The 26,366-nt window shown below is 37.9% G+C and overlaps 1 protein-coding gene and 1 pseudogene across 4 annotated transcripts in view; one reads left to right on the forward strand and one right to left on the reverse strand.

Annotated features, from left to right (window-relative positions):
• The window catches only part of DPP10 (dipeptidyl peptidase like 10), an 802,065-nt gene that overhangs the window by 340,719 nt on the left and 434,980 nt on the right, over window positions 1-26,366 (reverse strand). The gene's annotated exons all lie outside the window — the stretch shown is intronic.
• On the forward strand, window positions 19,346-20,026 carry LOC131410566 (protein FosB-like; annotated as a pseudogene).

The raw sequence follows: 26,366 nt of genomic DNA on the forward strand, positions 1-26,366 counted from the left end.
AAACAAAACAAAGAAACGATTTGATTGCGTATAGCTTAAGCAGTTTCCCTATTTGAGAAAGCCCTGTTGGCTGTTCATGGTTAGTTGTTTTTAAGTTTTCTTTTATCAGATTCTAGTGCATTGACTCTGGTTTAGGTTTTGGTTTACTTAGTAGGCTGCCAAGGCATTAGAGCTGCCCCAGTCTAACAGCCTTCATGTTTAATTATTTTAACAGTAGTTACAATGGTATGTCATGAAGATAATAAAATAATAAGAAAGGTGACACTTCTGGAGGGAATATGGTGGATTAAATTTTAAATATGTTAATATAACATTATAAAAAGTGAAATAGACAAATATATGTACGCACATTATGTAAGGTATATACTAAATTTGTGATAGGAGAACCTACAACAATAAGTAACAAGCAATAATATCTGAAATAACTTTTAACTTTGATTAGAGTCATTTTTTGTCTTCTCCTCTAGTAAGATTCACTGCTTTGTTGTTAATGTTTTAAATTACTAGATACACAGAGCAGGTTGATGCCAACATTCTACGATAGTACCAAAGTGCACATTCTCAGTTGATGATATCACAATAATACTTTAAATATTTCTTGGTAGCACGTTATTAGCATAATTCTCAGAATCTGTCCATGTCCCATCTCTTTGTCACATCCCACTTAGTGTTGAACGTGTCACTGAAGATGCCCAGCACCTTTTCTCTTGTGTAAGGCATGCTCTCTCTCTCATGATAGCAGTGTCACCTTGTACAGTCTCATCAACAGACTGTATTTATCATTCATTCATGGCTTAACACTACAATCTTCCCTCCATTTATGTCTTTTCTTCATGTTAGATTTTTTAATTTATTGTCCTTCAAGTTTGAAAATAATGACACAATCAACATTAATTTTGAAAAGAATAAAATTCTAGCTAAGACTGAGATGCATCTTCAGATGAGTGAGAACTAAAAGGAAAGAAAAATGTAAAAGGAAGTAAATATTACACTAAATTATTTCTAATGTTATTTCAGGACCTAAGCTCCTAGAGGTCTATATTTTTACTGACCATTTATTACATTGCAAATCTAACCAAGACAGTTTTGGAGGAGAGCATAGACAACTGAATTTTGAAAACAATGAGCAATACAGAGAAAAGAATGATGCAGAAATGGCCTCAGTGTTAGGAAAGCAGATTGGGAAATGCTCAAGCAAACAGTGATGGAATGTGACAGAAGCTATTAAAATCCAGATCCACACAAACATTCAAATTGTTTCTCATCTGGACACAGTTTCTTCTTCTAGTCTGAACTGCAATTACAAATAATGAGCTTCAACTCTCTCAACCAGTGCCCAGTGAGAAAGGCATGTTTATGCTCTCAAACTTTTGGGCCATCGACTTGTTCACATGCTGTTTTATGCCCAGGTTTCTTTCTGTGCCATGAAATCCTGGTGCAGGATGAAAATGGAAAAAGATGGTGCAGGGACAGGATGATAAATGAGGTTCACCAAGGTAAAGGTTGGGTTGTCCTCTTATATTCTTGGCAGCAGAAACATATTTAACAACACGCCTGCCCTGAAATAGATTCTTCCATAAAGTTTTAAAGTCAAACAGCCAATATCCACAATATATAAAAACACTAACAGGCAAATCTTCTCTTTTCATCTTTATATAGATACCCAGATTCAAAATTCCTGCTTTAGAACGGTGGACTTGTATAGATAAGAATTTTGTTTGTTTGTTGTAACTCCAACCCAATTCATATTTTGAAAATTTAAAATTAAAAGGACATATTAGGGTGCAATGGTTCTATTTAGTGAGTATTTATTTTCTTCCCCTTAAAAAAATGTTTGTCACATCTCATTTTAAAATTGTATTCCTCCAGTGCACTTAAAATGAAATTAAATGTACAGCCCTTACTGATATCCAAATTTTTAAGAAACTACTCTTTTAAATAAAACCTAGAGAAGCTAACATTTTCAAAAGTAATTTCAATCTGTGGTTGTAGAACTTTCGAAAGGATGTTAATTCTTTGAAGAGAAATAAAATTAAAGTTGAAAACGTCTTAATTGTAACAGTAGAGAGGCCATGCCTTCTAAATACCAGACCTTTAAAACTGACTACAAGCTAAAATCACAAAGTACAAATGACAGCCAGCAAATCTGTTATGTGGTTTCCTGATCTCAGTCTAATACTTTATACACTGTCATCTAAAATTCAATTAACAATGTGTCACTAGATTCAATTGACTTTGAAAACATTTTAGAATACTTTTAATTTGAAAATTGATTTAGTCTTTTCTTACCCCATCTAAATAATTTTAAGAATCTTAACTTATTTATTTATTTATTTTATTTATTTATTTTTTTAATTTTATTTATTTATTTTTTCCCCAAAGCCCCAGTAGATAGTTGTATGTCATGGCTGCACATCCTTCTAGTTGCTGTATGTGGGACGCGGCCTCAGCATGGCCGGAGAAGCGGTGCGTCAGTGCACACCCGGGATCCGAACCCGGGCCGCCAGCAGAGGAGCGCACACACTTAACCGCTAAGCCACGGGGCCGGCCCAAGAATCTTAACTTTATATTTCATTTTTCTTTACATTATTTTCTTGATCCTCCTTATTCCTCCAAATTCTTCTAACATACTTTTAGCAAAACTGGAACACAGTATTCTAAAAGGCCCTGATTCTGTTACCTCAGTTTATGTTTGCAATATCTCCTGATCGCTAAGGATTATAATTTTTGTTTCTTAAGGTCCTGCCTGTGTTCAGATTGTTCTTCATAATGAAGCTTGCTACAGAAGTTAAAAGTAAGCACTTCAAGTGTCATTCTTCTAATAATAATTTTAAAAATTTCATCAAAAATATCTTGTGTCCATAAGTTTGCCATATTAAATAGCAATCTATTTCAATCATTCCCACAAGCATAGCGAGTATTATAGTCTATTCTCTTCCATTTTTAATGACTTATTCCATTTGTGAGTGTGTTTGTGTTTTATGGGCACATGCGCATGTGTGTATGAGTATACATGTATTTCTACCTTCTCTTCTTTGCCACCAATGCTGTTTACATTTTTGCTTTTCTCATTATCACTACTATAAATTTTTCCCTAGGCTTTCTGAGTTTCTGAGGAAACTTTAACATATTATAACAAAGCTAGGTACTTTCTCACAATAATATTTGAAATTTAAGAAAATGGATGGAGAAGAGAGGTTAACTCTAATCAATGTTCCCACCATGGGCCAAGTACTTTCTATATATAGGTCATCTATTTAATGTCACAACCTTTTTAGGAAGATAACATTACCACCATTTTATCTACGAGTAAACAAACCCAGAGCGATCCAGTAACCTGCCTCTAGTCATACTGATAATAAGTGAAGAACCCAACATTGAACTAGATTTCTGACAAGAGTGTCTATGCTTTAGTGTTACATTACAGTGTTTCAAGCTTGTATATAAATGAGTAGTTACATAGTTAAAAAGCCAATCTTAGAAAACTAAGGTTTTATTCTGTAGCCTTTTCAATTTTTCACAAATGTAATATGATTTAGATTATTCTGTCATCTCAAATGTTAATTTCATTATAAAAATTATTAGCACTATAGATGGAATACATTATGTTTATTATAGGATGTTTTTATAGGAAACGAATTTTGGCAATAACCTTCAAAAACTAAAATAACATATTGCTTTATTATTGATACATCAAATAACAGTAAGTGTTTAGTATAATTCAGGGAATATTAATATTCCTAGAAATTTTCCTTTTGTAGAAAATGTTTCCATTAAAGCATTTTTCTGTGTTCTGAAGAATACTAGCTCTGTAAAATGTTACTCGGTGCTCCAAATGATGAGTTTCACGATTTCAAAAGTTCAGAAACACTGCATTATAATTCTCATCTTAGACATTTGAAAATGCATTTTAAAGAATCTGAAAGGTCCCTGATGGGAGGCAAGAGGATAAAGATTTGTATGGATTGATATTCCCACATTAGTTTGTAAAGCATAGGTCTATTATTTTTTTAGAAGTAGAAAATAACTCTATCGGGGATTTGTAGTCAAATATTTTGGTGATATTGATCCAAAACAATGCTTTCCACACTTTTTTTTTTTTTTTTTGTGAGGAAGATCAGCCCTGAGCTAACATCCATGCTAATCCTCCTCTTTTTGCTGAGGAAGACCGGCTCTGAGCTAACATCTATTGCCAATCCTCCTCCTTGTTTTATTTTTCCCCAAAGCCCCAGTAGATAGTTGTATGTCATAGTTGCATATCCTTCTAGTTGCTGTATGTGGGACGCGGCCTCAGCATGGCCAGAGAAGTGGTGTGTCAGTGCACGCCCGGGATCCGAACCCAGGCCGCCAGTAGCAGAGCGTGCGCACCCAACCGCTAAGCCACGGGGCCGGCCCTCCGTACTTTTAAATTAGTAGTTACTTAAACAGTTAGTAAAAGTGAATTCTTTAAAAATACAGTTAACCATAGTTCCCTATAATGGAATTTTGCTCCATGTCTTTAAAAAGCAAATTATTATGAAAGTAAAACAATTTGGGAATCCAGTATTTGACTCAGGGCAAACTCAAAACCTATGGACATACCAGTTAAATGGCCAAAATGTTCGGCTCATTATTTTACACTTTCTATTTCAAAACATTTAGCGTTTCCTCAAATCTTAAAACAGAATTTCCCATAGTTAGGCAAGGATATTCCACTGTTGCCATTAATCCTTATATTCTACACTAAATATTTTGACATAGTACAATTTATTTCAATAGCTTTTCCCCCCTCACTGTGAAAAAACATACTAGATCTTTTAAAATATAGCACTTCAACAACTTTTATGATCTGTTCTCATTTTTATTCATATTTTATGTACTTTTAGTTCAAAGTTCACATTGCACAAGAGGATAACCACATTCTTTAAAGAAATGATCAACAGCATTATTTGCAGAGCTAGAGGAGTTAACTGCTGAATTTATGAGGGCATGTTACTGCAACCTGGAAAGAGTTAAGTGCAATACTCACAGTTAATAGGGAAAATGTACTGTAAATATTAAACATCACCTATTAATTTTATCTTTATATTGTTGTTTTCTTGAATCTTTTCTCCTCTAAGATGGGGGCCCAAAATTTATTGTTCCCAGGTGGATTGTGTTGGTGGTTTTCCTCTTTAGGAATATAAAAGGAGAACTAGAGCATGGGCTGGTTAAACAGAAAACCACGGAGAGTTACATAAGGGCAGTGCTGGGTAGGAGCTCATAGCTTTTCCACTTGAGATTGTAGAAAAACATCTGCACACTGATCGAGTACTGCCCTTAGATGAAGGACACTTTGGCCTCTGAACTTTATAGGACTCTCTATCCCAGCTCTAGCTGCATTGCTACTCATGGGGCCAAGATTCCATGAGGCATAGGGGCTGCCATAGTTTTCTATCAGTAATATACTCATCTAGAGTCCATAGCTGCCCAGGACTCTAGAAATTCCTACCTGAGGCCGCTTCCAGAGCCTGTGAGAGTTCATTTTTTGGGTCTTTCCCCCTCAGGATGGGTTGAGCCACCTGTATGATCATGTCTGGGCCTAATGAGTAGCAAGGGATAAATGTTTACAGGAGGGTGTAGACATTTTCAACATGTAGGCTGGAGTATCCACGCATGTTTGTTTGAGGCTCCTCAAGGCACGAAGTAAAGGGGTTGGACACAGGGCCAGATGCCAGGTGCTATTCTTTCATGCCACTGAGTTTTGGTGCAGAACTCTAAGGAGTCTGAGAATTCTAAATTCAAACTTGACTTTCCAGATCATTAGGGAGATATCTTTGTCAAGGTAAGAGGATAGAATGTATTTTATTTAAAGATACATCAGCTTGATTTATGAATTAAGTATTTAATGTGAAAAAGTATCTCCATTTATATTCTTGCTCCGGCCCCAAAAACATTATGACTGATCCTGTTCTGATCATATCTTTCTTGCTAGTGGGGAGAGGCACATTGTATCTTTTGAATTATTTGAGAGAAATGTTGAGTACCATTGGAAAGGCAAAGTGGCCAGGAGGCTGAACGGCAAAGATCTGGTGGAGGCTGAAGTCATGATTCAGAATGTCTATAGAACCATCATGAGCCAAGAGAAGGCTGGGTAGACAAGAGAGTACCACCAGTCTCTATTTAATGCAGATAAGAAATGTCAGTCTGGGCTCCATCAGTTTACGAACTCAGCCATTAAGATCAACAGAGAGAGCAGCAACCACAGAAATACAGGATAAAAATGGTTGAGTCTAGAGATGCCAGAATGCACGATAACGCATGGGTCTTATCTCAACCAATCCTTCCCCAGATGCCGCTTTATGGTGAGAATCAGGAGAGGGGGACTAGCTGAGAGATGGAGCATTTTTAACAGGGGGAGTCAGCATTCCCAAAGCGACAATTGAATCTAGTGTATTAGAGGTTAATGCAATAGATTAGGCACAAATGAACCAAAATAAAGCATGTTTTCCCACTATTCAGCATGTGGTGGTTCATGGGAAGGTCAAGTCGGTTAAAGAAAAAATAAATTACATTTTCTCTGTATATTTAAGGTGAAGTATTAGCAATTTTGTGACAGCACTATGCACGGATAAATGTTTGTTTACATATCACTCCTATATATTTAAAGAGATGGCTGCTGGCAGTATTATGATCCTTTATCCAAGTTTCTTCCATTCTAAAAACCTCAGAAAGCAATTCTTCAAGTATCTGTTTTGGGTTTCATTGATCTTAAAAGCCTGATGTTCAAACTCTTGAAGCATCATAATTCTTTCAGTCTAAAGGAATCACATAAAAAATAAATAGCTATCAGTACCTTGCCAAGGTTTGGTGTTTCCCATGTGTAAGATGCCAGGCTAGGTGTAGGAACCGCTGAGATGAATCAGTCATGGATGTGGTCCTCAAAGAATTTACAAAGGTAGGTATAGAAACAGGATGCTGTGGTGACACAGGGAAGGAGGATTCAATTCTCCCTCAAAGGAATATGAATAATTTCCAAATGTGGTTGACACTGGACCTGGCCTTGTTTGAGCAAGGTCATTCAAGGTAGAGGAAACAGCTTAAATAAAAATGCAAAGCAGTTAGACAGCTAAACATGGTTTAGGGACTGTCTTAGTAAATTCAAGCTGCTATTACAAAGTTCCCATGGACTGGGTGGCTTAAACCACAAACATTTATTTCTCTCAGTTTTGGAGGCTAGGAAGTCAAAGATCAAGGTGCCATCAGAACTCGTGTCTAGTGAGAGCCCAAGTCCTGGTTGGCAGATGGCTTTCTTCTCATTCTATCTTCTCAAGGAGAAAAGCAGGGACAGAGAGAGCAAGCTCTCCAGTATCTTTTTATAAGGGCACTAATCTGATTCATGAAGCCTCTACCCTCATCACCTAATTACCCCCCAAAGGCCCCACCTCCTAATACCAGTACATTGAGAGTTAGGACTTCAACATATTAATTTTGGAGAAACACAAACATTCACTCCATAACAGGGACCAAACTACTAAATACTGTCAGGTTCTATAATTGTTGAAGAGGTGGGCAGACTCCATATCATGGGGGAACTCGTGTGTCATACCAAGGTATTTGGATTCTAACCTAATAGGCAATAAGAATTCAGTAAGAGATTAAATTAGGAACTGATATAACCAATTTGATATTATAATGATCATATTGCTGCTGCAAGGTTCTGGATTAGAGGAAGGCACGACTCTAAGGAGAATACATAGAAGCAGCAGCAAGCTAGGCAAAAGATGAGTGGAGTCCGAATTAAGGTGGAAGAAAATGGATGAATACAAGGGAACTAGTTCAAGTAGTCATAAGGAGGTAGAACTGATTGAAATCGGATGCCATGTGAACGTCAGGGATTAGGAAGAGGGAGTCAGGGAGGAATTCTGCATGATTGGCGGGTGATGGTATCGTGCACTATAGTTTGGAAAACAGTAGAGTTAGTGAGGAACAATAGTGAGTTCAACTTCGAATATGCTGAGTTTGAGGTGCCTGTGGGTAAAGTCTAAATTCTTTAGTGGAAAATCAGTAAAGTGAAACAAAGTGTTAAATTCTCAAAATATTATTCAATATCTGATAGACATAATTAAATAAAAGAAATTTCAAAGCACCATGGGCCAGAGAGGCCTATAAGAAAGAGCACTCAAGAATGTCTATTGTTTATGTGGTTGAAAGAGAGAAAGAGAAAGGGAGGGAAGAAAGGAAAGGAGGGAAGGAGAATGGAATTGACTCTATAATTAACAATTATTCCACAATCAGAGCATCAGAGCAAAGGGGACATAATCTATTAGCGCATAAATAAATATTGAAAATTTCCTTATAATAATACTTCCACCTGAAATAAATAACATACAGAATTGTCTATCAGAGAAAGATAAGCCACTATTTTTAAAATCAGCTTTCTTTAGGTATAAATTATATATAATAAAATTCACCAATTTTAACAGTATAGATCAATAAGTTTTGACAAATATTTATAGGCATGTAACCATCATCACAATCCAGTTATAGAACGTCTCAACTACTCCAAGAAGTTCCCTTTTAGTCATCAGGTTTTAAGTCTTACTGAAAAAGAAAAAAAATGAAAATAAAATACTACTCTAAGAGTATTTTGGGCTTTTGAGATGACAAGATATAAGGACACACTTATTTTATTCACCTTTTTATCCTTTTGACATAGAAGGCACAGAGGAGCTAATCAATAAAAATTGGTTAAATAATGAATTTTGCATTCATGAATACATCTCTATTGCATTTAATTTCATCTTTCTTTGGGGATATGTATTCAAAATGCATTCTACAGTTAATCCTCCATAACTCTGAAATTTAATCTGAAATGGTCACTTCCCAAACCCATTATGAGAAAGGTTCCTGCTCTCATATGGAATCACCTCACATATAAGCAGACTTTGGTTGGGCCTGGTAATATCTCCTGACCAGCACTCCGATTGCTCATCATGAACATCAACTCTTTTCTCTCCCCATTCACAAAACTTAGCAGTGGACAAGTCAAATTGATGTTCATTGCAACCCTTCAGTGACCCTTCTCTGCCGTTTCAAGGATTCTGATAGGGCTGCGTGAGAGAGACCTAGAATTAACCAGTATGGTCACAATTAGGTAACGGCTACCTTGTCAAGATGATGCAAATTTTCTAGAGACATGTACAGGCAACTTGCCAAGAAGAAAAGCTAATTAGAGAACTTCAGAAGCCTGAATATATTTGCAAAGAGAAATGACTAACTTGGCGTTTATTAAGCATTTTCAAATTCCTGCAAGAAAAGCACCATCTAAATCTACATCTAAATAAACGTGTTTTAAAACACAAAACCAAGAAGACTGCCTTTTTAGCCATAGAATGTCACCTTGGGAGATATTACTTGAGTTCAAATAGATAAAACTTCTGGTACTTCATAACGTCTCTTCCACTTATGTGCCAAAAGAGAATAACTAATAGGGAGAGAAAGAAGGGTTTTATATTTTCAGGTCATTTTGAAAAATGTAATCCATTCATACAACAGAGTGTGTGATTACGTATGTGGACACCAGGTAGAGTTAATGGGCCTCTGAAACCTATAATATCGGTCACTAGAAAGTACTTATAAAGCTAAAATTTGAAACTTCCACCACCACTGAATGTTCAAATGAATCCTATGGATACGAATTCTAAAAAGGAAAATTACTACATTTATTGCCATATGCTGAGAAAAAAAGAAAAATTAAATGTACTTTTCCATCCTTGAGGACAAATTCCATACCCTCCTCAGCTTTATATCCACATGATCTAGCATAGTGATGTGAATAAAGATGCTCAATGTATTTGTTTTCTTATGTAACCCTTGCGAGTAATAATACCTAAGGGTGGCCTGATGACATGGTCATCCTTTCCCGTTTTTTCTTCAAACTCTAGTTGTAGGACTAAAATTAAATCTCAGAAGTTAAAAATAATCTCAATTACTCAATTGTTAGAAGCTGGGAAAATTTTATTTGGAGACATACATACTAATTTGAATTGATTTTGTATTTGTTTTTGTTTTTGTTCTTCAAATTTTCTTTTTTTTTGTGAGGAAGGCTAGCTCTGAGTAACATCCTATGTCAATCCTCCTCTTTATTCTGAGGAAGACTGACCCTGGGCTAACATCCATGCCCATCTTCCTCTGCTTTATATGGGACGCTGCCATAGCAGAGATTGACAAGCAGTGCGTCGGTGAGCACGCGGGATCCGAACCCGCGAACACCGGGCCGCCAAAGCGGAGCGCGGGCACTTAACTGCTATGCTACCAAGCTTTTGTCGATCACTTTTCAGGGTACTTCAAGGCTCACCTCTCCTCAAGTTGCCTTTTTCATCTTAGAGAGCAGTCAGTTAAGGGAAGGGCTGGTAGGCACTCCAGGAGAAGTTTAGTACCTATTTTATGTTTCATAATGCTAACACTGCCTGCATAGAAGAATAAAAAGATCAATTATAGCCATGATAATGAAATCATGGAAACTGCCTCTCGTGTAGTTAGAAAATTCTAAAATCAAACTTGCAAAATGAAAACTGACTTATCCCAAACTTTGACAACTGACTGCCATATGTCCCCCAAGTCATCAATGTGGCCTCCAAGGAGTTTATCACAGGTGCTAATCAATGCCAACTGTTGCAGTGGAGGTTGTCAATTGCAAGCTTCTACCATAGCATACACCAGGTCACTGAGACTGTCTCTTTGTCTCTGCTGTTAGAACGTAGGCATAAAGGAAGGGACTACGTCTTAATTAGGTTAATATTCCTTGTGATTAGAGGAGACCCAGCAAAATATAAACCAAGCATATATTGTTTGTATATTTTACATTTAACATTATTAGGATGTTCATACTATATATGCAATAAAAATAGGTACATAAGTAATATACGCAGACAGGAGACATATATTTGAGATATGCACGGTACAAATACATCTTATCTCTTTCATTTTAGAAAGTTATTTTTCTTTTTACTGGTCCCCTATACCACAGTTTACTTTAATATACCTGATAATTCCAAAAGTCTCAATATTCTAGCAATGCTCACAACTGGTATGTAAGTTAATGATTAGAGAGCTTGATTGCACACGCACATACCAAAGTCATGGGTGCTCAATCAATACAGTTTGATCAGGGTTTGTCCCCTTCAGGACATCTCAGTTTCTACTCTATATGACAAAAGAAGATAAGCTTAAATAAATCATAGCACTCAGACCTTAAAATGACATTTTCTTATGTAGTTTTAAAATGTAGAAATTGAAATTAATGGAGAGAAGTTAAATCCGTAGCAACATTACTAAGGTAGGAATGTGTGTGGTCTAAGTGTTGGAGTGAATACACTGCTGTGAGGAAATCTAGGGCAAGGCTACAGTTCAGAAAAAATGTGGACTCCTCCATGAGCCGGTAGGTCTTAACTGATCACTAGGGCCGGCTTGGTGGCGCAAGCAGTTAAGTGCGCGTGCTACGCTGCAGCGGCCCGGGTTCACCGGTTCGGATCCCGGGCGCACACCGATGCACCGCTTGTTAAGCCATGCTGTGGTGGCGTCCCATATAAAGTAGAGGAAGGTGGGCACGGGTGTTAGCCAGGGCCAGTCTTCCTTAGCAAAAAGAGGAGGATTGGCATGGATGTTAGCTCAGGGCTGGTCCTCCTTACAAAAAAAAAAAAAAAAATCATCAACTGATCATTAAGTTGAAATGCATTATTTTGCCCTACTAATCACCAAATTTACCAAAATTTCTGATTTTATTAAGGTGATAAGTAGGATGACATTAGATACTAATTGGGTCTTCTGATTAACTCATAATCTATTTCAAACATATTAGTTAGGCATCTCTAAAATGAATATTAGACTGTACTTTTGACTGAGTAAAAGCTTATAAGCACTGATACAATATTTCTCATGATGGTTCTTCAAAATTGCCTTGTTGAATATTTATTCTCATTAAACAGGACTTGATATATATATACACACACACCCACACACAATTGATCAGATACTGACATTAACTAAACCCAAAATGTACCAGGTAAAAAATAATTACTTGAATAAAATCTCTTCTCCCACAATGTTTTCCTCTTCACTTTCTTTCCTTTTAAGAATCAAGATGGGAATGTAGGGAGTGGTTGAAGGTTTCATTCAACTAAATGAAGCTTTCTACGTCTGTCTGTCTTTTTTTTTTTTTTTTTTTAAGTCCAGTCTAGGTACATTGTTTCAAACAAAAGTTTGGTTTTCTTTTTCTAAACAATTGTCTATGAATTTAATACATAAATGGAATCAAAGCTCATCCTTAAAATGTTTTCTCTATTCTTTAAAATTCCCTTGCTCTCATTCCGAGTAAAATAAGCATGTTCCTAAGACTTTCCTCTAATCAAAATCTTTCTCATTAAAGTTAAGAAGCTGAGGTTACATCTGGAAATGGCTCTGATGGCTCCTTGCATGGTAATAGCTTCTCTCTCTCTTCTCTTTCTCTTTCTCTCTTTTTTTCTCTCTCTCCGTCCCCACTCCATCTCTCTCTCATTTTTTTGGTATAATGTACATCTTTAAAATTTATCCATTGTAAGCATAAAATTCAAAGATTTGTAATGAATTTAGAGTGTTGTGCAATCATCACTATAATCTACTTTTAGATCGGTTCAATCATCCTCCCCAAAATTCTCTTGAGCCAATTTGCTGTCAATCTCTTCCTCCCCCACCCCCAAAGCACCAGACAATTTTCACTTTGTCTTTGTTAATCTGTTTTTTCTGGACATTTCAAATGAATGGAATCATATAATAATGTTTTTGAAGTTCATCTATTTTGTAGCATGTATCAGGAGTTCATTCTTTTTATTGTTAATTTGTAGTCTACTGCATAGATACATATATTTTCTGTTTATCTATTCACCAGTTGATAAATTTTTGGATTGTTTTCAGTGTTTGGCTATACAAAAAATGCTCTTATGAACATTCCCATACAAGTTTGTGCATGAATATATGTCTCATTGTGCTTGGGCATATATCTAGTTGTGGAATTGCTAGGTCACCTGATTAGCATATGTTAAACTTTTGAAGAAACTGCCAAATTGTCTTCCAAAGTGTTGCACTATTTTATTTTCCCACTAGCAACATACGAAGGCTCCAGTCTCTCCACATCTTTGACAACACTTGGTAATAACTTTTTGATTATACCCATTCTTGTAAGTACATGGTGGTACCTCACTGTAGTTTTAATTTTCGTTTCCCTAAAGATTAATAATGTTGAGCACTTTTTCCATTGAGCTTATTATCCATTCATATATCTTCTTTGGGGAAATATTTGTTAGAATCTCTTGCCCCTTTCTTAAATTGTCTTTGTTTTCTTAACATTGAGTTTTGAGTCTTCAAATGTATTCTAGATATATAAGATGGAAGCTTTGCAATATTTTTTTCCCTGTCTATGGCTTGTCTTTTCATTCTCTTAGCAGTGTTCAGTCAAGTTAATCGATTTTCACTTTTATGGATCATGCTCTTGGTGTCATATTTAAGAACCTTGCTCTAAACCAAGATAATAAAGATTCTCTTGTAGGCCCCCCATCAAAAGTTTTATAGTGTTAGCTCTAACACTTAGGTCTTATATATGATCCATTGTCAATTTATATATATATGTTATATATGATCCAATTCTCAATTCGCAACCCTCAAAGGGTCCAAATTCACTTTTTTGCACGTGGCTACACAATTGTCTTATCATCATTTCTTGAAAATGCTACCCTTTCTCCCAATGAATTGCCTTGACACCTTGGGTTTGTAAATCAATTCACCATAAATCTCAAGGCCTTATTTTTTGACGTGCAACTGTATTCCACTGATTTATATGTCTATTGTTATGATAGCACCACACTCTCTTACCTTTAGAAAGTTATTATTAACTATAACCACATCAGGACTAATTTACTTTATGACCGTAAGTTTGTACCTTTTGACCACCTTCACCCATTTCGCCCATCCCACGCTCTCTTGTCTCTGGCAACCACCGATCTGTGTTCTCTATCTATGAGTTCAATTTTTTTTTTAGACTCCACATATAAGTGAGATCATATGGTATTTGCCTTTCTCTGTCTGATTCCTTTCACTTAGCGTAATGCCCTCAAGGTCCATCTGCGTTGTTGAAAATGGCAAGATTTCCTTCTTTTATTATTTACGATTTTATATTTTATTATTCTTTATTATTTTTGATGTTAAAAAATCAGAACATTTAGAGTTTTGATGCAAAAGTCTGTATAAGTGCAAACACTTAAGAGAAGTTCAAAAAGAAGGAAAAAAAATGTCTATGGGAATAAGGAAGGTGTACAGAAAACTTAGAAAGACTGGGAAATGTTGGGGAAGAATAGAGGCAGGCACAGAAATGTCGCAGGTGGAATCACAGCCCATTTCCATGTCTAAGAATATGGAAGAGTCCGGTCATCTCATGTGTCATCAGTACCCTGAGCACTCACACCCAAGAGGCAATTACAGGGCAGTCCTACTCATAGTGAACCAAGTTCAATCAGCCTCGACTTACATCAGGACAGAAGAGAAAACCTTACAGATTAGAAACTGCAGGGCTCAGGCCCTAGCTAACCAACTTGTTTAAGCTGAAGGTCCAGCTTTTTGAGCACGCTACAGCATTTTCATGTGGTCTTTGAGAGTCAGCATAAACCCATGTTACACCTAAATGAAATTTCCTGCCTTTAGTCAAGTCAGGTGTGCCCATATAACAACCCCTCCAAGATCAAGCATAAAAGGACAACAGAAGCCTCATAAGCATATCAGTTCAAAATGAGTGTAAATTAATGTAAATAAATCTAAAGAGCAAGCAGAGTAATGAGAGAGGAGAATTGAATGAGAAGATCTGTGTTCTGGTCCTGACTCTGCTACTAACAAACTGTGTGATCTTAAATCGTTGACTTGAGCTCCCTGGTTTCCCATTCACTAACCATTAAAATGGTCTAGGTAGACTGGATAGACTCTAATGTCACGTCTGCTTCAACCTTTCTGGGATTTGATGAACATCCACCACACACACACACACACCCCTATGCAGTTGATACTCTGTTCCTTCAAAAAAACGATATATTTATTCTAAATTTCTCTGTACAGAAACATGCAATGTTTAGCATTAAATTATATATGGATTTTTGTCATTTTTTTAGTATTTAATACATAATTATTCCTTCTTAAATAAAAAATATTTAAAACTAACCAGTACACAAAGCAAATATTGTTTATTGAATATGAATAAAATACTTCTTAAAAGATATAGTTGTCACAGTACTTAAATCCAAGAGGCTAATTGTGCTTTCTTAATTTTCAGCTGTTTTCCATTGACAACATTTTTAACTAAGTAATTTCTTTCAAATATAATGTAATGAAAATAGTAAAATGGAAATTACAATTTTGTCAACACGTCTCCAAACATTTTACCATCTGAAGGAGCTGGAGGACAAGTGGCAAGACGCTTTCAAAGAGTTTGATGTACTGATGAAATCTTTGAGGATGCTTATTTAACATTTACTGAAATCTTGGAAGTTACAGTCTTATTGAAATAAAGCCTTCTTGATTAGAAGTTTCTTAAACAATAAATTATATATATTCAAATTCTATATCTTTTTAGACTTTCCCATCTAGTTCTAATTATTCTTTCTCAATAATTGAAAAGTTTATGTATTAAACTGCCACTTTTTTCTTTCTTTTTTTGCTCAGGAAGTTTTGCCCTGAACTAACATCCATTGCCAATCTTGCTCTTTTTTTGCTTGAGGAAGATTAGCCCTGAGCTAATATCTGTGCCAATCTTCCTCTATTTTGTATGTGGGATGACGCCACAGCATAGCTGATGAGTGGTGTAGGTCTGTGCCAAGCATCCAAACCCGCGAACCCAGGCTGCCGAAGCGGAGCGTGCCAAACTTTTACCCACTTGGTCACAGGGCTGACACTATACTGCCACTTTTTAATGAGCATTTTTTAATTGATAATTTAAACAGATGACAGGTTTTTTGAAACAACAACAACAATGCCTGTGAATAGAAGCTGCAATCAATACAGTAGCAAAACCCCTAGCTTCCAAGTTAGACATCCCTGCCCCATGCTTTGTCATTTAGTAAGTTTATCATTTGTGTAAAATCACAGTCTATGAGCCTCAGATTCTTCATGAGTAAGGTGAACACAAGAACAGTGGTCCTTATTGTACAGAATTTGATATTAAATACTATTTTATAAATTATAGAAGTCTATGTTCATATTTTTATCATCTCCCATTTTGAATATTACAACAAACAAAATCTTCTACAAGTGTGCCGAGATGTATGGTTGAGTTAAGAAAGACAGACAGAGGTAGATAACTTGGAAAGGATTGTGTCTTCAGAACTCAGCACAATTGCCTGACCACACAGAGTCAGCAAATGGTTTAGCAGCCTCTCCCAGCTAAAAGACATACATTAAACAAAAAGCAAATATTCAGGGCTATGAAGAAGAGCAAGTGTACATCATGTTTTATCTTCTGTTTTCCCATCTTGGTCATCCCAATAACACGGTGATGGAAAAAACAGAAGGGTGATGTTGGCTATATCTGGCCTTGGAGTCTTAATGTTCAAGTTTGCTTTTTTATTATATCTTAAGTATTGGCTTGTATCTTTGTGTGTCTTATATTTTAATGTTTCTTTGTTTTGTTTTTTCCTCAAATCAAAGTTTTACATTTAAAAAAAATCATAATTGAGGGCTTTATTTAATCAGATTCCAGATAATTTTCTACAGCCTAAGTGTCACATATTTAAAAGTCTCAAAGAATTGGGATTCAAGAGGCTTCAATCTATGCCTTTATTATGCTAATAATTAATCCTTGGGCTTCAGAAAAATAAATTCACTTCTCTGGGTTTTATACAGAATGGAATACTACTCAGCCATAAGAAACGATGAAATCCAGCCATTTGTGACATCATGGATGGACATTGAGGGTATAATGCAAAGTGAAATAAGTCAGAGGGAGAAAGTCAAATACCTTATGATTTCTTTCATTAAATAGTAGATAATAACAACAATAAACAAACACATAGGGACAGAGATTGGATTGGTGGTTACCAGAGGGGAAGGGAGGAGGGAGGAGGGTGAAAGGGATAATTTGGTACATGTGTGTGGTGATGGGTTGTAATTAGTATTTTGGTGGTGAACATGATGTAATCTATGCAGAAATAGAAGTACAATGATGTACACCTGAAATTTTTACAATGTTATAAACCAATGTTACTGCAATAAACAAAAAATTTAAAAAAAAAAAAAGAGGCTTCAATCTATGCCTTTATTATGCTAATAATTAATCCTTGGGCTTCCGAAAAATAAATTCACTTCTCTGGGTTTTATTTAATTTGTTCCTGAATAATGAAAGGACAATTCCAGACCTAAACGCCCCAAATTTAATCATAATTTTTACCATACATATTTCTTGACTATAATATAGACTAATTTTCATATAATTTCTGTGACTGCCTCACTATTTACAGTCATAAATTCCTATTACATATGTGCCAAGGATCTGATGGAAGGCCTATGACTTACACCTTTGCAGTAATGTGGGAATAATTTTGCAATCTATCCTGGCTTGGTATGGAGCTTAACGCAAAGTGACCATCAAAATCTTTGTTTACCCACCAAAGGATGCGCTCTCTTGATTCTGATCTCAGCATTTAGGGCAGAGGCTGGGATGTGTTCTTCACAGGACCCCAAATCCGATGTCCAATGCAATAAAGTCTCTAATGCTTTGCTGTGTTACATGTTCATGTGTCAGATATATGTAGGGATAACATTCAACTGGCCCTAACCAAGAGGGAAAATGAAGATAAACGATTCTCACTTCATGTCACGTACTGTGAAATGCCAGGTTCAGCATCAATGTCAAGAGTACAGTGAATGCTCAAACCAGAGCTCTGTTTTTCTTTTCCTAGTGCTAATAGAATTACCTCAACCACTAAGATCAACTAGATTTTAAACCCTCATTCTTGTTTATCCTCTCAGCATATGTTGCTCTGATAATTTTTCCTAACAGGAAGCGACATCAACAATCTTACTGTTTTATTAAAATTTCCAGCAGTAAAATGAATGGTCTATTGGCCTGATCTCAAGGCTCTCTCCCAGTATGTCTTGCACCAAATGTTTTCCCAAATGTACTCGCTGACTCATTTAGAAATGTTTTTCTCCTTACAATTATAGTATTTAAAAAATTCACAGTATTTTTACAAGCCAAACTTAACAAAGCAGAGGAATTTGCTCCAATTCAAGTATATGATTTAATTAGCTGAAAATTGCACCATTTCATTTTTCTTTTATACAGAAATTCCTTCAAAAATATTTAATGGATTCATTCATTTATTCAACAAATATTTATTGAGTGCCTTCTGTGTGGCCAGCACTATACTAGGTATGAGAGAGAAACTAAAACAAATAAATTTGCTGACCACATGCTGCTTTTATTCTAGTGGAAGAGACAGAAAATAAACTAATAAATACTATATAGTAAAACCTCAGGTAGTGATATTAGCTATGAAAAGAATGTTGGGGGAGAACTATTTCAGAAAATGTGGTCTGAGAAGGCATTTCCTTGGATGTTTCAGTTCAGCAGAGCCTTGAATGAAACAGAGTCAGCATTTTTTAATTTACCCACGCATTTTCAGAGCACTTCTGAATTGATATAAAATTGAGGAATTCATTCAATAAATATTTGAGTACCTTTTCTTCATGTAGTAATTTTTGTGAATATTGGGTTCTTTTCTAACAATGAGGATTTCATGAAATATCTTGAACTTTTCTTGTCCAGCAACAGTAGGTGATACTTTTCTTCACACGGTATATTTTATGAATACTGGGTTCTATGTTCTTTATGATCAGGATTAGGTCTCTAATTAGTTTTGCTCTAGAAATAGCAGATAATACTTGAGGGATGGGGTTGACTCCACTGGCTTCTTAGTTCAAAGGTACATATTCTTTGTGATGTCCTGAAGTACAGTTGTGAAGTTTCTTTAATACAGGTCCACTTTTCTTGTTCTTGTCTTGTTGTCATTGGCTTGTTTTTATCTGACATCTTCTTATTCTTTGATGGCATTTTAGACAAATAGGGCCCTATTCTGTTAGTTGCTTCTTTCTTTCCTTACCCACCAGCCTCTAAGGGACATCTTCACTTTCCAATGCACCTACATCTCCCTAGAATGGAATTCTTCAAGTCTGCCACGTCTTGTCCTGTGCATTTTCCAGGACATCACCCTCTCCAGTAGCCAATCATTTGATTAACCACGTGGCAGACCTGTTCTCAGTGTTCCTCACACAGGGTGGATTACCCTCTTCTGTCCAAAATCTAGATGATGTTATGTCTATTCCGATACCAGCCACATCTTACATCCCTCTGCTCTCTTTGAAACATATCATTGGACCTGGGTCTGCACGCCCAACCGAGCCCTGCCTAGGAGACCCCGGGAGGAAACTCTTACTCAAGAGGAGGAAGAGAAGCCAAGGTTCCCTAGAAGGAAACAAACTGGCAGCAGCTAATGTAGGAACCGTCAGAGGGAGCTGACTGACTCCAGGTGGAGGAAGATCAGCTGAAGAAAGAAAAGGCAGAGCTGGAGTCCAAGATCAGGAACCTCAAAAGGAGAAGGAGTGTCTGAAGTTTGTGTTGGTGGCCCACAAACCAGGCTGCAGGATCCCCCACAAAGAGGCGCCCTGGGCTGGGCCCACTGGGGAAGGTGAGAGGTTTGTGGGGGACAGTATCCACTGAGGAAGATGGCTTCAGCGGCTGCTGCTGCACCCCCCACCGCCCCTGTCCTTCCAGACCAGCCAAGATGCAGCCCCCAACCTGACAGCTTCAATCTTTACACACAGTGAAGTTCAAGTCCTGGGCAAACCCTTCCTTGTTGTTAACTCTTCATACATTTCATCATTTGTCCTCAGAGGCCTGGAGATAGAGGGCTCCATGTTCAAGGGAGCCCAACGCTGCGGCAGTGACCAGCCTTCCGACCCCCTGAACTCGTCCTCCCCTATTCTTGCTCTGTGAACTCTTTAGACATAAAACAAACACATAAGGGAGAGAGATTTGGAGGAAGAGGAGGAAGAGAGAGAGAGGAAGAGACTAAGTGGGCACGTGGCCTCTCTGCCTCTCCTGTCTGACCCTCTGCCGTCACAGCCATCAGACAGGAAGCTCTCCTTGTGTTTTGTGCTGTCTCTTGTTTCTGTGGCCCAGAGAGGCCAGAGAGCTGGTGACTTTGGGGGTGTGGGGGGTGGACACCCCCAGCTGCCTGTTGGCTGTCTCACCTCAACCCAACCTCTGGGGATGAGTGGCTGGGGATGATGACCACTTTTGGGCTGGAGGAAAAGGGGTACAGGTGGTGGGCTGTGGGGTGGGCTGGAATCCTTTCTAGAGAGACTCAACAAGGAAATGCCACACCTCCCACAATGTCTCCCATATCCACCCTTCAAGTTGGGGACTAGGCTGCTCCTCCCTGCTCCCCTGACCTTAGCTGATTTACCCAAATTTTCCATGTGGTTACATCCTTCTCTGATTTGAAGCCCATTTTAGAGGGAAGTTGATGCCCCTGTCATAATCTCCTTCCCCCAACCCAGACTTATTCTGAAATGGGAACCTCCCTCCTTGACAGTCCAGTAGCTCCCTCCCAGCAAAACTGGCTCTGATTCGAATTTCTTGCCTCCTAAGGATCCCTCCAAATCAGTCCCCAGCCCTCCTTTCTGGTTACAGATTATTCCAGCTTCCTCAACCTACCTTCAGCCTCCTCTCCTGGCCTTCCTTGTTGGGCCTCTCTGATTCAGGCAGCAGGGGGCGCTGTAAAGCCTGTCCTGCTACAGTGTTTTATACTGTGAAATGAGTTGGCCTGATTGTGCGGTGGAGGCAGAGGGACAGAACCTTTCCATAGGGACTGTGCCCCCCACTCCTCAAAGCCTTTCCTTTGTCTCTCGTCCCTCCACTACCTCCTTCCTCCCCTCAGCAGGGAGTTAGACTCAAAGAGGTAACAGAATCCAGAGCGGGTGACAGTTACCTGTTATCTGCGTGCCCTGTCTCCCCTGGATGCCCAGCCCCAAGCCTTGGTCTTTTTCTTTAAGGCCAGTCACCCTTCCCCAGCCTAAGATGCCAACTTCTCCCTCCCCTTGGCCCTCCCAAATCCTTTTTAGAAAAAAGAGCAACAGGAGGTTGCCAGGGGGCTCGACATTCTTCTGGAGAAGGTTTAAGGGCTGAGGCTTTGACCTCCACCCCCAATATTTTTGGACTGGCAAACTAGAGAGGGCTTGGCTCCCAAGATCCCAACTTCTCCTTTGACACCCGGAATCCTGGTTTTAGCTTCCCTACTCTGCCTTTCCTTGTGCTTCACCTCATGAGAATTTTATCATGAGGCAAATTGATATTTTTTAACATCAGAGGGTGGGCCATGCTGCTTTCCATGCAGCAAGGAAAACATTCCACTTGCCCGGTCCCTCAACTCCTGCTCTGAACCCAGACCCCTCCAGGAGCTATTTACCCCTTTCCTGGTTTCCGAAAGGGGCTTATATCTACTATGTATAAATAAACATATTTATTTAAATATATTAAATATATTAATTAATTATACATAGGAAATACATATAATATAAATTTTATATAATAAACATTTATAATTATATTAATTAATTAATAATATATATTAAATATATATGTAATAAATGTATATTAAATCCAAGGAAGATTCACCCTGAGCTAACATCTGTGTTAGTTTTCCTCTATTTTGTATGTGGGTTGCAGCCACAGCATGGCTGCCGACAAGTGGTCTAGGTCCCTGCCCAGGAACCGAACCTGAGCCGCCAAAGTGGAGCACACTAAACTTAACCACTAGGCCACGGGGCCAGCCCTTTAAATATATAGTATACATAAATAAAAACATGCTCATGTGTGTGTGAGTGCTTCTGTAACCTCCACCTAGGTCATGTTGGCTTTCAAAGCGTGCCATTGAAATGGAAGCACTGCTTCTGGAAACTTTGAGTTAGCCTGTCTTATGCTGTCTTTTCTCTGGCTGTGTCTATCTGACTGTCTCTAGCTGTCTCTTTTCTTATTGTCTCAGCCCCTCTGTCTTTTTCTGACAATCTCTGGCTGTCTCTTTTCTGAATGTCTTTCCCCCTGTGTCTCTTCTCTCCCCATTTTTATCTGACCATTTCCACCTGTCTCCTTTCTGACGGTCCCTGATCCTCCAGGTATCCTCTGACTCGGGGTTCATTGGAGACATGAGATTTTACTATTGTGAGTAAGCCTGAGAGAGCACAGGTTTTTACAATCTGTACCTTTGAGAATTCTGGGTGCTAGTATGAGACTGTGAGCAGGCCCTTCCCCTGAAGACCTCAATTTATTGGATCCCTAACCCCCTTATACCATGCTGTATTTGTGATTCTCTGTTTGTATTTTGCACTTCACCCCTTGGGAGTTGGAGCTGGATGGCAGTGGGCCGCTACCTGTCCCCCCCACTATAGTTATGCACTGTCCCAATAAAAAGCAATTAAAAATGCAAAAAGAAAAAAAATCTAGCTGACATTATGTCTAAAATCTTCTGTCCAAAATCTAGACAATATTGTATTTATTCCAATACCAGCCATATCTTGCAATTCTCTGCTCTCTTTGAAACTTACAATTTATTATCACCATGATCGTCATCATTATATCCATCACCTTTTAGTATACAACTGTGTTGCTACCATCCTGCTCAAGAATCTGTCATTAGTGGAGATAAAGTACCCTCGACCCTCGGCATCAGTCAGCATTAGCCAATGTAAATAAGCGTCAAATCCTGTAATGAGCCTGCCAGCATAACTACCCTGTGGGAGCAGGCCACAAGCCCAGGTCTAGCCAAGGATTCTAGGAAGTGTACCTATGTTTATGAGCCTATCAGAACGCATTAGTACTACACTAGCAGTGACCTCTGCTTTTTGACTCAAACTGCTTTACCTACTTGGCTCCTAGCAGTATGTCCTCAAACAGGACCTCCTATGATCTGAAAACCAGAAAACTGAACCACTTTGGAGTTTGCTTCAGAGACATGAGAAACTAGAACATCTTCCCACTCCATGACTAGGGCCTAGGAAAAGTTTTTGAAATACAGTGAATGAGTAACTACAACAAAAGATTTGGAAAGAAAAGAATTCCCGAGGAAATCTGTGATTGATAAAGGCTTCTGTATAACATGTCACCAATGAGAATATTTTGATTTATTATTAATACAAGACACAGTGAAAATTACATCCTGCACTTTCTTAATTATGTTCAAAGGTCTTAGGAATGACCAGGTGGCTCAGTCTAATTTAGGTGAAAACAAACCCCAATTTAATTACATGAGATTCATTAAATTGCTAAGTTTAGAACATCAACAGAATGAGTTACTATTTAAGGTCAAAATAGGACTAATCTATAAGAGTATGTATTCACTCCTTACTTTGAAAAAGACAGGAGGAGGAAAAACACAGATGGGGGAGTGGGCGGGAAGTGAGAGGAAAAAGAAAGAGGTTGAAAGGAAGAAAAAAAAGGAGAGACTGAAGGGACTAGAACTCAGATTCTCTCTGTTTGGACTTGAGATCAAATTCATTTAGGATTCCTATCTTGAGTAAATGTGGCGGAGGCCCTTTTCACTTGTTTCAGAGCACTTGACCACACGCTATAACAAGATAAAGGGCAGAGCATGTTATTTGAACATTATCTGGTGTGTATGTGTGGAGGAGGAGATGGGGGCAGGGACGAACTGGCACCAAGAATTTTTCCCTAGGGAATAGTTGGCAATATCTGGTGACATTTTTGGTTGCTACAACTGGGAGATGCTACCGGCATCTGGTGGTTAGAGGCCAGGAATGTTGCTAAACAGACTACAACGCACAAGGTAGGCCCCACAGCCAAGAATTATTTGTTCCGAATCTCGATAGTGCCCAAGTTGAGAAACCCTGACCTAGATCAGTTGTTTTTAAACTTTAGCTATCAGAACCATGTGGAGGACTTCTTAAAAACACAGATTGCTAAGTGCCATCCCCCTATTTCTGACACAATAGGCCTTTGTGGGGGCCCTAGAGATTACATTTCTAAGAAATTTCTTGGTATTGCTAACGTTACTTGCATGGGAACCACATTTTGAGAACTATTGTCTTGACTGAAATCATTTTGACATAACTACTTATAAAATGCTACAGTTCTCCTTATATAATATCTAGAATCACAAATGCAATGTCCATCTTCCCTTCTAGATTCTAAGCTCAGTCAGAGCAAGGGCAATGTCTGTTGAGTGCATCGCTGCTTATTCACATAACAGGTACTCAAATTTTCAGTGAATAACGAATTCTTGAATTTAAGTGTTTAGAAAACTGCTACAAAGTTTCAAAGTCTAAGGATTTGAAGACCATCTCCTTTATAGAACAACAACAAAATGCTTGTTGTTGATACATTTTTAACATTGAGATAGAAGTCTGGGAGGCCAGCATTTACTGCTGTTTGTATATCTTCTGCCTTGAAGGTTGAAAGCATCAACAAAACTGTGCTCAAATTGTTTTAAGCCTTGAAGAATTCACTTTAACATATCTATACAAATCATTGATACTAATGAAAATCATGTGACTATCTCATGATTACTCTTAGGCTCACCAAATCAAAGAAAGAATTTATTAGAACATAATGCTGAACTTTTTTTTTTTTTTAATTTATTTTTTTGTGTGAGGAAGATCAGCCCGGAGCTAACATCCATGGGAATCCTCCTCTTTTTGCTGAGGAAGACCGGTTCTGAGCTAACATCTCTTGCCAATTCTCCTCCTTTTTTTTCCCCAAAGCCCCAGTAGATAGTTGTATGTCATAGTTGCACATCCTTCTAGTTGCTGTATGTGGGACGCGGCCTCAGCATGGCCAGAGAAGCGGTGCGTCGGTGCACGCCCGGGATCCGAACCTGGGCCGCCAGGAGCAGAGCGCGCGCTTAACCGCTAAGCCGCGGGGCCGGCCCAATGCTGAATTTTTAAAAAGACTTTTTATTAGCTTGAATGTAAAATAAAAAAGGCGAACTAAAAAAGCATAAATCAGTAAAATAGTTTACAATACAGAACAATAGCCTGGACCCTTGTTAAGCCCTCCCCTCTCATCCAGACAGTGCTATCCCTGGTTTTCTAATCCTGTATTTTCAGATGAAATTAAAGCCACGCGGTGTACAGAAACGTTAAAGACACCTGTCTTCAACAGATGATGGACCAAACGTTGACAATTCTGGCAAGTGTTAAATGCTCAATTTTTCCCCCTTACATTTCTCTCAACTGTGAAACCCTCTTGAGAAAAAGAAAAAAGTCTGTGATGTCAGTTTTTAATACAGTTGCAAGGGGGAGCTACTCTATATACATTCAAAAAAACAGACTACATTTAGTAATTTTTTTCTTTAGGTTAGTGTTCAATCTAAAACCTGATATCTCTCAATAATCATCAAAGGCGTTAAATAAATGTCATGTTGATTTACTGTCTTCTCTCCTGTAATCTATTGACATGTGAGTAACCAAAATAATCTTCCTAAAACACCACTTTGATCTCCTTCCTCTCTTACAAATCTTAAGCAACATTCCACTGAACACTGAATACTATAAAAAACAAAAAACTGATTCCAGAAAATCAAGAATTAGGCTAACTCAGAAATATTCCCATAATAAACCTAAAAATACTGGATGAAATAACACACATACACACACACACACACACACACATGCACACAGGCTCACACAAAGCTATAGTACAGCTGAGCTTGCAGGATTGAAAGAAAATAGAAATCTAGAGCAATAGGCAACCAGACCGACTGGGGAGAGCCCTGGCGAGAAGGGGCAGGAGGTCTGGACTTAGTTACAATAAAGGAAGCAGATTTTGATGTTCACACAAGGCAGAGCTGAGGCTACTACATTAAATCTAAGACTTTATGAGAATGCAAGACTCATGGAGAAAAAATCTTCACTTCCCAATGCAAGAAAATAAGAAGAAGCTTGTCTCGACCTGGCTCTGGGAATGATTGAAAAAAACGAAAAGTGCCCCATGATAAATCAAATTACTACGTCTGTGTTGTTGTACAAATTTGGAGTCTAAATTTATACTAACCATGTGCAATTTCAGAAACTCAAAACCAAGAAATAGTCACATTTAAATGCTCAATAGCCACACGTGTCTAGCAGCTACTGTATTGAACATTACAGGTCTAGAGTATGAGACAGGTAAGTGATTTTGCGAACATAACCACAGGGCATCCTAGAAAATCATAGTAATCATAAACATGAACAGGTGGAAGTAGAAAAGTTTCTTAGAAGAGATAATAATTCATCTGCCTTCAAATTGCAAATAGACATATATTGGTCACATACCAAAGCCT

Source organism: Diceros bicornis, chromosome 10 (assembly GCF_020826845.1).
Source record: "Diceros bicornis minor isolate mBicDic1 chromosome 10, mDicBic1.mat.cur, whole genome shotgun sequence".
In the NCBI taxonomy this organism is placed as follows: Eukaryota; Metazoa; Chordata; class Mammalia; order Perissodactyla; family Rhinocerotidae; genus Diceros; species Diceros bicornis.